Source organism: Lygodium microphyllum, chromosome 3, assembly GCF_053477565.2.
Source record: "Lygodium microphyllum isolate KBCC chromosome 3, Lygodium_microphyllum_v1.1.10, whole genome shotgun sequence".
In the NCBI taxonomy this organism is placed as follows: domain Eukaryota; kingdom Viridiplantae; phylum Streptophyta; class Polypodiopsida; order Schizaeales; family Lygodiaceae; genus Lygodium; species Lygodium microphyllum.
In genome coordinates, this window is record NC_141137.1 from 18,807,522 (window position 1) to 18,819,313 (window position 11,792).

The following is an 11,792-nucleotide window of genomic DNA, read 5'->3' on the forward strand; positions in this document are numbered from 1 at the left end:
CAAGGAGCATATCCCTCAACTCCCTTACAAAGGAGTAATGATGGATTTTGTGATTCTATCTAGCATTCTAGGCCATTCATTGAGAGCATCTGAGGGGATGTTATACCTGATACAAATTGAAAAGTGCCTCGCATACACTGCCTATCTTGTGATTGGTGTTGGATTCTTCTTTTCAGTAGCGCTTTCACTATAATAGCAACTTATGTGAAGTACTTAGAATAGCCACTTGTTTTCAACTTGTTTTTAGAAAGGTTATTCTTCTACTGACATATACATCACATGCACACACACTACTCTACAAGAAAAACCCTAGTTTGCTATAGAAGTAGTATGATTTTTTAGTAGGTGGTAGACAATAGATGATTCTTCAAATTTCCACCTTGCCAATATTGTATAGGGAGTACTTCATAATATTCATACATCCTATAACTTTTAAAGTTACCTTAGTTTTAATCCAATTTAAAAATTAATAGTATTATCAATGTTTATCATGTGTGATTCTTGTAAAATTCTCTTCTAAGAGCTCCTTGTGTTTATGAAAATAAATTATATACATAAATGCTAGAATCATGGTGTGCTAAGATGCAAATTTATAGCTCAAAGCATGGCATCATGCAAAAATGAGTTCCTTTGATATCATCAATTTACCTATAAAAATAATAATTCACAATTACCATCAATTTACCCATAAAAATAGTAATGCAAATAACTTACAAGTATTTAGATAGTTATGGAAATGATAGTTACAACTATAGTTGCAACTACAACTATACCCAAAAGAACACCAAAAAACAAAACATAAAGAGCAAATGAAAGCTCTAAGAATCACTTTCTGCACATGAATAATTAGACCTCCAAAAATCAAGAAAAATATATAACTACATAAAAGATTTTGCTTACCATACTTGCTTTAGCCGTGATAATTCAGTGGGTTGTGCTAAGATTCTTTGTTTTCGCGTTCAAGAAATTCGTCTCTTGAAGTTTGTTGGTGTGCTTTGCAAACTATTCTTTCCAAAAATGAAGTCACTCACATGCTCCTAACAATACATGAATGTTCTAATTGTAAGTGGGATGTAACATCCAAGATAGATGGTATGCCCACTACAAAAGTGAAAAATGTCTTCAAGAAACTATCCATTGTATGATTGATGGTTTTTTTAAAGAAAATACCGCTTTCATTGCAATAGCTTTTTGGGAATGCTTGATCAACCATGGTTTTAGGGAGGTAATTTCTTCTATTGGCTTCTATATACTTGTGGCAAGCAAAACCCTCAAAATGTATCCAAGTATGTTTTCAAGAAACATCTTCATGCTTTTTCTAATTCTTGAATATGGCTTTTGTTTCAATCAATGGTTTACTTCAAGAGTATAGTCCATTAAAATAATCATACCACCAATTGTGATAATACTTTATTTGGAACCTCAAAATCGTGTGCGCTAAAAACATCATTTTCTAACAAAGGTACAGAACACAAGCTACTCTCCAATTGGAAGTTCGACTAAGTTGAGATGAAAGTTGATTCAATTTAATAGCAAAGTAATATGACTCGTAACGTTTATAATCTTTATAAAGATAAACCCTTAAGCTCTAGAGAAACTATGTGGATCTTGTTTCAAACATCAAATATTACTACAAAAACTAGCCATTCTAAATCTAGGCATTTTCTTCTTGAGTGCAGAGAGATTCTTGTACTTTATGAAATTACTTAACAATGTATCTCCTTAAGAAGAGTTGACTATATTATCCCCATAGCAAGAAGATTATTAATGTTTTACTATTTTCCACAATTAGGTGCTTGATTGTTGCTCATAGTCAATCAAGAGAAGGTTTGCTAAAAAAGAGTGGGAGATAAAATTGTGAGGTATTACATCATGATTATTTTTCACCACTTTTTACATCCTACATAGCTTTCTTTATAGTTGGTTTGTATATTAAGACGACTTTTAAAGGAAAATTATACATCCACATCAAAGGTGAATTTATTGGATAATTTTTGGAGACTTAACTTTTACGTTTTCTTCTCTCAAACACACTGATTCCAAATGGACATCATGCCTTGCTGAAAGGATAATCAGTGGAAGGCATAATGCCATAAAATAGTTAGCAATGTCATTTCCATTTATTTAAAGACTTTAAATTCCCACATTGCCATATGAGAAAATGAGTCCATGGTGAGAACACCTTGAAGTTTACATTGAAACCTCATCATGTGGTGGCAAATAATATGAAATAACTAGATGAGTTGGTTGTTCCACCAATCAATTTTGACTTTGAAATCTTAGGCACTAGAATTTGTTTGTTTATTTGATCTCTGAAGTTTCCAAAATTTGAAAGGTGGTAGTCCATATGTAAAATAATGAATAGATCACTCACATGAGAGAGAGAGAGAGAGAGAGAGAGAGAGAGAGAGAGAGAGAGAGAGAGAGAGAGAGAGAGAGAGAGAGAGAGAGAGAGAGAGAGAGAGAGAGAGAGAGAGAGAGAGAGAGAGAGAGAGAGAGAGAGAGAGAGAGAGAGAGAGAGAGAGAGAGAGAGAGAGAGAGAGAGAGAGAGAGAGAGAGAGAGAGAGAGAGAGAGAGAGAGAGAGAGAGAGAGAGAGAGAGAGAGAGAGAGAGAGAGAGAGAGAGAGTCTCGAAGGAATCTCGAAATCGACTAGTGGTGGGGTACCTAGCTAGAGCATGAAGTGGTGGGATGGGTGTCGAGGATAAAACAAAAGAAGAATTTCACCTCCAAAGTAAACATCATGTGGGTCAACAAGGGTCCCCCCTTCCATGCCGACCAAAGAGGGGGGTCCATATTGATATGTATCTTGAGTCTAAACCCATTCGCGAGGCACCTCTTATAGGGTTTGACATCACTTGCCATTAGAGGCTGCCCTTATGCCTCCATCACTTCAACCCACTTGAGGGCATTCTCATAAAGTACCCCCACTTGAAGCCATCATGGGAGCTCCTCAAGGTCTTGTTATCACTATCGGCCTACTAAGGGCATCTTCCCTGCCATCGTTGTGAAGCACACGCCTCCCTTTCTTTGCATGACTTTGCTCTCCATCCCACCATTTGAGCAAAGACCAACCATTTGCCACCTCACTTTAGGCACAAAATAGATAAGCCCCTCGAGGCATAGTTATGGCAAAATGAGTTTTAAGACATGTAAAAACGTTCAAAGCATCATGTTTGCTTTTGTGATCTCGCGATATTGGGTAAGAGATGATCACTTAGCCACTGGGAGTTGAGCACACATGCACACCAAGTGACTTTGAATCCAGACCGATGAGAAAATTACCACCTAGGTTGAATCATGTGAAGGCGCAAAGTGACCTTGGGCATACACCTACCTTGAGATTGCTTGGTCCTCACTTCAAGCCAATCTCCTGCCTATAGCTATCTATCATCACACACACAGAGTCCTTTATGGTGAGTGGTCCACTTGATGCTACCTCTAATTGAGCACATGTTGTCCACTTACATCAAGTTGCTTATTTTGAATCATCACAAGTGTTACATCTTGGCCTTACCTTGAGTTGCTCATCTTTAATCAATATACCATAAGCGCTCTCACTAGACTAGAACTCTCACTCGATTAGGACTCTCACTAGATTGGGACCTAGACTAGGATCCCAACACAAGAAGATACAAGTGCACAACACCACATCCAACCATAACACAAGTGGACTTAGATGCCCTTGGATTCCACACACGATACTACCTAGACCTCTAGCAACTAGATCACTCACTCAAGGAAGAAACTATTCCAAAGAAGCAATACTGAAAGAGAGGATATATTAGGATGTCTTCTTGTTGAGCAAGTGCCTCTTGCATGCACTAGAATAACTTACCTACATTTTGTAACCAAGATGGTTGTGATCCTTACTTAGCAAAAAGGGGCATCCGCTTGCCTCTAAATCCATAGGCTATGAGTGCTATGATACCGAGATGCACACGAGGGAAAAAAACAAAGATCAAGAGAGACCATATGAGGATTGGATAATAAGAGGACTAATCCCAACCCAAGATTGGAGATCACAACTTAGAGGAACTCAAAAGATAATTTTTAAATAACCACTATGCAGGTTCACCATAGAAACATCATTCAAAGAGGGAAGGTAAGTTCGAAGGAGATATCAAGAAAGCATAGCAAAACCAAGATCCAATAGTACTTGGAGGAGAGAAATCTTCACCAACAAGTAGGAAACCAAAAAGAACACTGAGTTTATTGTGACTATCTAGCTAGTGAGGGTAATAAGGCATTTTCCTAAGATACCATTTGTGCTAAAGATTACTCTTATCTTGACCACAATCAAGGCAAGTCATGTATTCCTTGAGAGAGCACATTGCTATCTACATTCCCTTGCATGAGCTCATTAATCTCATTGAAGCCGTAATTGACTAAGAAGAGCTCGAAACAATGTTTGAATCAATTTCAAATACTAAAAACCTAGATTTTGAGTTCTTGTTCGACATCTAATAGTTAATTGTGTAGCATGATGAGTACATGAGGGTAGATTACATAAGGAGCTAGTTGGAGGATATATTGGTAGATATAGGAGCACAAAGTACTAGGGGCATTTTGAAGTAGGTAGCTAGGTTCTACTATCTCAATGACTAGAATAACACATAAGGAAGGTAGGACTAGAACAAATTCAATGAATGCTAGACTTGGCAGGAGCACTCAAAACCAAAGAAGACATAGAGGAGGTTGGACCATTAGATATCGATCTTACTTCCTTTGAATGATCATGATTAGACACGACCACAGTAGAAAGACCAGTGGTGTTCTAGTAGCTGCCTCAATCCTAACTAGATTGGGAGTGTCACTCCTAATCTAATTAGGACAAAGGCACCTACTAGAACAACACTTCCTTTGAACGATCACCCTTAGACACAACCAGAGTAGAAAGATGAGTGTTGTCCTAGTAGTTGCCTCAATTCTAACTAGATTGGGAGTGACACTTAGCTTAAGATGTCAATCAAAAACCCCAATTATCACAAAAAAAGGCCACAAATATAGAGCATGTGATCATCCATGCAATTTCGTTGAGCAATTTGAGTAGGTCCATGAGGCAAATAATCTCTAAGACATGGATAAGAGAGCACAAGCCTTTGGGCTCTGTTTGGGCAACATGCAATTTTGTTGAGCAATTTGAGCAAGACATGGATAAGAGAGCAAAAGCCTTTACCCTCTGTTTGGGTAAGAAGGACATGACTTAGTTTAGGAGTCTTGATGTTATCGAGAGGAACAACTTTAATGTGCTTAATAACTTGTTCATCAAGAGGTTCTTAGGAGTAGAATACGGAGATAAGGTCATTGTCAAGATCATGAATGTAAGTCAAAAGGACAAAAAAAAGTAGAGACTACATCATACATATGTGTAGCAACACCAATTCTAATCAATGTAATGATTAGAGTGTAAGCACCAAGTAGAGTACGAGTATCAAGGCCGGAGTATTTGCTTATATGGTCATACCCTTTGGCTCAATCGACACCCCCGCCAACTTTCAATGACTCATATGTGCAATCTTCAAATGTATGCTATAGAGTGGCTCAAGATATTTGTAGACGATATTTGGGTTCACACCAATAGGAAAGAACAACTAGAGAAACTTTGAATAGTCTTTCTGTCTGAACCCCTTGAAGTGAAAAAAAAAAGGTATTATCAATGTGATATGAAGGAATCAAGTGAAATTGTTCCAAGGTAGTTTTAGATCTATGCTGCATAAGCACAAGGGATGTTTCTAGGTAGCATGTATAATTACGCTCTTGTTTGTTTCATGCCAATGTCCATTCAAGGTATTCCTGATACTCATTTGCCACCAACATTCCTAGGTTTGCATGAACAACAATGTATGTAAATAAATTTACATTGTTATTGAATTATTCAAGGCACTCCATGATTAGTGGTTGCCTCTCATATTGTACCTCTTCTTTTAGCATATATATAATAGTTTTTTATTTTCATGTAGGATTTAGCTTTGCTAGAGGATTTGGCTGAGAAGAACACTTCTTCATTAGAATTGGGTTGATAGCATTTTTAAATTTGTTGTTTGTATCCTACTTTGTTGAAGCATTATGGTTTTGGTCCTTGGTAGAGTTGATCATCCTAGTCATAACTATTGGGATCCCACTTCAAATTCGTAGGTTGTACCTATAAGATCATTGGGTTTATATATGGAAGTATTTGAGAGTAACTGCTTAGTTGGATCCCCAGATAATTCATAAATATTTCTCAACTCACTAGTTTCGGATGCAACTTTGGAAATATTTTTGGTTCCTTTTTTTGTTGCACATCCTTTAGTTGTTTTTTCCTAGGATTTGTTTTGATAGCTTGAGTAGTGGCATAGGGCTGCTACTATTATGTTTTCATTTTTGTTTCAATGAGAAAGGTTTGAATTGAGGAGACTTTGATGGTTTGATTGAAATAGCAACCACCAAGGTTGGCCATTGTTTACCTACATTTGATATTTCTACCATCTTCTTGTCAATATTTTCTTGATTAGACTATGTGCTAATACTAAGACTTGGGGGTTTTGTCTCTTTGTCATCTCGAGGAGCCAACTACTTGAACTTTCTACATGTGACATGCTTTACACACTCAAAGAGGGATTGTTAGTCCATGGTAGTATCCTCAACCATCCCTTGGGGATCTATGTCCTTCAATTGGGTAGCTATACTAAGTTGCTATTGTTGAACTTCTCATTTTTCTTTAGGTCATGCAAATGTTTGGGTTTGAGGAGACTTTTGATGCTTAGAAGTATAATTGCTTGGGGTTGTTGTTTGGCACTTATAGATGAGGCTTTTGTCTCTTTTTAGGATCTTTCTTCTTGAGTAATATATTTTAGGAGGAGGCTACTTCATGCTTCTCATTGACTTTCCACCAGCACATAAGCTTCTCATATGGATTGATAACTAGTTACCTTGGATTGTTGTGAATCCACAAGATAAGTTTGTTTCTCTTTCCTTGAGCTTTCCATCTCAAATTGAGCAACATCATGGGGGTGTCATTTTTTTAATCTTTTTGAATTAATGGCGCATTAGACATTATTAATCTCTCTTTGGGATTGGCAAGTGCATTGAGTAGTTTCATCTCAATTGTCACGATCAGCTCATGTGTCTTTTGTTGATAGGTAAGGTTCGACTTTCTATTTTTTAGCTTGGTTGTTTCCATCTCCTAAATTTTGTGTTTGACTTTGATCTACCATTTGGTCTTTTTCTCCTTTTCCTCATTGTGAGAGGACAATATCCATTGATTTCTCAAATAGTATCCTTGAGCATGTAGCAACTCTTTGGGGACCCATCATGACGTTTTGTTGACTCTCCATTGATGTTTGCGATGATAGTCCCAAGATTTGGCCTTCCTTTTGTGTGGAAATATTTTCATGAACGATGTTCCAAGAGTTTTGTAGATCTTAGAAGGAAGGGTTATCAATTTATTGCTAGGAAGACATTGACTAAGTGGTTCCGATTTCTTCACGTGTGCTTTGATTAGTTTGCTTAGGACTTCATGGGTATTTCTTCCTAGGTGTAAGCATGCTAATATGGCATACTTTTTCTTCTAGCTAGCATATGGCAAATAGCATAGCTTGTTATCACATAGATAATAAAAAGTGAGATTCAAATCATGATGATAGATAGAAAATAATAATCATTAAAAAATTAGTAACTAGCCCATTCTATAATGAAGTTTTTAAAAATCTTTAACCTAAAAAGAAACCTAGAGTTCTTTATGTTAAATGGGTAAAACAGAAATTCTCATTTTTTTCACTAGTTAGTGCTTAGAGAATAACTTTTCTCATGGGGACATTACAAGCTATATTTAAGGGTGGTGGTGTAACGATGACAAAGAAGTAGGCAAGGAGCGGTGATGCAATCATTGAACGGGGGAGCCCAAAGGGTATTCCACAAGGAAGGCTCTAGGAGAGCACCAAAAGCCAATCAAATGAAAGAAGTACCAATTTGTAGAGGAGATGACCCATTGTGCACTCCACCTGCGAATAGGGAAAAATTCAATCATCTACCAAAAGAGAGGATCCCTGAGGTGGCATAGGTGAACCATACAAGGAAAATGAGAGACTATATATATAATATATATATATATATATATATGTCTCTTTGTCTCTCTCTCTCTCTCCCCTCCCTCTTTACAAGAGACTAAATGTGTAACATCTCCCATTACATCTATCTATTATAAGGTGACAAAAACCCCCAAAATTTGGTACCCAAAGTAAAAAAGGTTATGCCAAATTGTCACATATTTTCATGAGACTTATGGCCTTTCCATGGAAGGTGCTAATCCAAAATTGCTTAAGTGGAACACTGTTTCTAACAAGGGGTGGGTAGTTAAGTGTTTTTAGACCATTATAAGAGAGCAAACACTATCACATTAAGTATAGCTACATCCATGCTGAAGTCTATATGTAGGTCATGTCACTTCACCACATTGTCTACTAGAAAACGCCCATCAAAATGGAGATTATATCACCGTCTACTAAAGGCATTGTCAAGGAGTTCAGCCCTACAATGCCGTGAAGTTGAATTGGGTACAATTTGCATTTCAACATTTACAAGACCTTGGAGAGAAAGGGGTACTTCAATGGCCACCTCAATAAATGGAGGATTTGTAATTAACATTCTCAAGCTTAAAAAGAGGAGAAGGAGAGTGCAAATATAGGTGATGAATAGGGCATAGGTAGCACATTGTCTTGCAAGGCCATACCCTATCTCACAAAAGCACCAAGTATCTATTTCCAAATAGGCATGGAAACCAATTTTTCTTTTATAGCAATGACTTGGAGTCGAGGTCAAGGCACTTGCTCTCAAAATGAGGAATTAATGAAGTCCTAAGAGGACCTTAAAGTGGAGCGATAGGGGTTAGAAGCAATGAGAATATGGAAAGATAGCAACGAAAAGGTTACCCCAACCATCAAATCCTAGAGGAAGAAGTTGAGGGATGCAAAGGAAGAGTTATTGTCTTTGACATGGAGTAGTAATGTAGAGAAAAAGTAACAAGTGAGAAAACATTGGGTTTCTCACAAACTTCATGAAGATGCATTCATTGATGATGACAATATGCATTGACATTGCATGTTGTATAATAAGTTTCTAGCAATACCTCTCATGCAATTCACCTATGCCCAACCAATGTAACTACTTATCAACATCGATTCTTTCTTTATTTGTAAGTTCAAATGGGGGCTCTAGAATCAGAATTTCAAAAATATGAACATTTGCCACTTTGGATGCATTTTGTAGAATTGCCCCCAAATATCTTACATTCCAAAACCTTTGTGTGAGTTGGCCATTGCCACTCATAAGAGGTAGAGGCTCAATAGGCAGTTTACCAATGAACCATTGAAACGGTCATGCGCTTATTCTTGATTTAGTAGAAGTCACAGTAATGGTCAAGCTTCCTTGTGGACACGTGTATCAGGGTTGTTAATTGCTTCCTTGGGTCACCTTGCAAGGTTCTCAATTAGCAATAAAAATTGTCAATGAATTGGCTGTCTAAGGATGCTAAAGAAGTTTTCAATACTTTAGTCTCATGCAAATGAAAACTCTAGTATCTTAGCTAGCATGCCATATGCATAGAAAAAGCTCTACTTACACAACATATTAGGCATATAGTGACATTTTTAGTTATACTTTTAATCTATTGAAGAATTCCCCTTGTCATTGCTAAAAGCATCACTAAACACATTGCCAGAGAACCATTGTTAGTAGAGTCGCTATCCACGTGGCTTACTGCCGATGTTGTGTAGTGATGCTAATAGAAACACTGATAGTGATAATTATAGTAAAAATAGTGATGCTAATATGATGATTACAAGCCAAAAAACTTGGGTGGGAGGGCTACAATCCTTCTAGCTACATTGGGCTAGAACAATATCTTGCCACATTGGACTAAGAACCAATCATGCCATTAAAATTTAAAGAGTGTACATTATTTGATAAATTGTAAATACTTTAACAAAATTAAATAATTGTTGATTGAATGTCCCAAAATGTACAATTTTAATGTGGATAGGATAGAACTATAATAAGTCATAGGGTATAACTCTAATAAGCCAGAGTCTTTATAAATGTTGCTCAATGTAAGCCACACACAATGTATATAATAATGATAATAATCATAAGTAATAATGGGAAAAAAAATAAAAAAGGTGTAAGCCATAAGGCCTTACATGGTAGAAGGAATAAGACAGAGTACAAAGCAAAAAAGATAGGGGTGCTCTAAGTAGCAAACTCTAGAGGTTTGCAAGATTTGCTATAACCCATTGCTATTCAAAAACTCATATTCTTGATGTAGTAGATCATCAAAAGGGTTGTACAACATAATTAAAAAATTATCCAAATTTATAAGAGACATATTCTATGCTATTATAAGAGACATGACATATTAGACCACAACATGGATAGAGCTCGTCGATCATCCAAATTTAGACCACAACATATTCTATGCTATTATAAGAGACATGACATATTAGACCACAACATGGATAGAGCTTGTCGATGGAAGTATTCAAACCATGCATTTTTGCATATGTTGTCTCAAGCCCAGTGGGATCTTGATTTGTGATAGTGCTACATCAAAAAACATAAACTTGCCATGTTAGAATTCCATTAGTATTATGAACAACATAGAAAATAATAAAGAATTAATAATAAATATAAAACTTACAAATTCCTCTAGGTACGTTATGTGGGTACTACCACTGCCAAGGTGATACATGACTCTTGTCTTTAGCTACGCCCTTGCCATCTCCCATTACTGTTGCTATCACTGTGAAGAGGAAGTGGCGTCCTGCTTGAGTCTCCTCCAATCTTCCCTATCTAGCCACTTGGGCTTCCCTCTACCATACGTTATTGCATTGCATGTACTTGATTTCCTATGGGAAATTTATATGCTCATCCGCTCCATTATCCACCTTGTGGAGAATCCATTAGTAGTAGCAAATGGTACCAGAAACTCCTCATACAAGGATGATTGTCATGTAGTCCTTGCTATTCTCTTGTATGCTCTTCTCCTCATCATTCATGAGCACAACACTAGTGGCCTTTTTCAACCAGCATATGTAGCCTAGTAGGCAAGGTCTAATATAGGTCCCCTCCCACTTGGGAGGATGTGACTCAACATAATTAGGAGAATCCTCTACATTAGATGTACCTACAAGAATTCCATCTATAGAGGGCTCAACAAATCCAAGTGTCATAGGGGAGATAGTACCTATGGGCATGATGAATGTGGGTGATCGACATCCACTCAATCAATGGAAATGAGCCACAACATCTGTGTCTTTGTAGAAATCATCAGGCCACCCTCTTGGGCATCCCAACCAAAGAGAGGAGTAATCAATCGTGGGGTCATAGCATCTACATCTTCACAACATCACATTAAGATCCCCTTGCAATAGACCAATGAGTGCTCTTAGGATGAGGACTCCTAGAATGACAAGGAGACATAGCCTCCACATCTCTACAGAATATATCGTAGCCACTATCTACACCAATTGAGCAAGGCACACCACCCAAGCATCCCTCTATGGCTAACCTAGAGCATAAACTATGCTTGCTAGAGATGGATGCATCAAAGCTTATCGAGGAAAAATGTGACAATGTTGATTGGGACAAAGCATTTGATCTATCTCTAAAATGCATCATTTGACTTGAAGACATATGCATGAGAATCTGGTCTAGCTCCTCATCTATGTATTATCTCTCATAATGCCATCTAGACCAAGTGAGGTGAGTGGCACAATTAAAAGAAATATCAGTTAATTCAATGTAGGGGTAAAGGAGA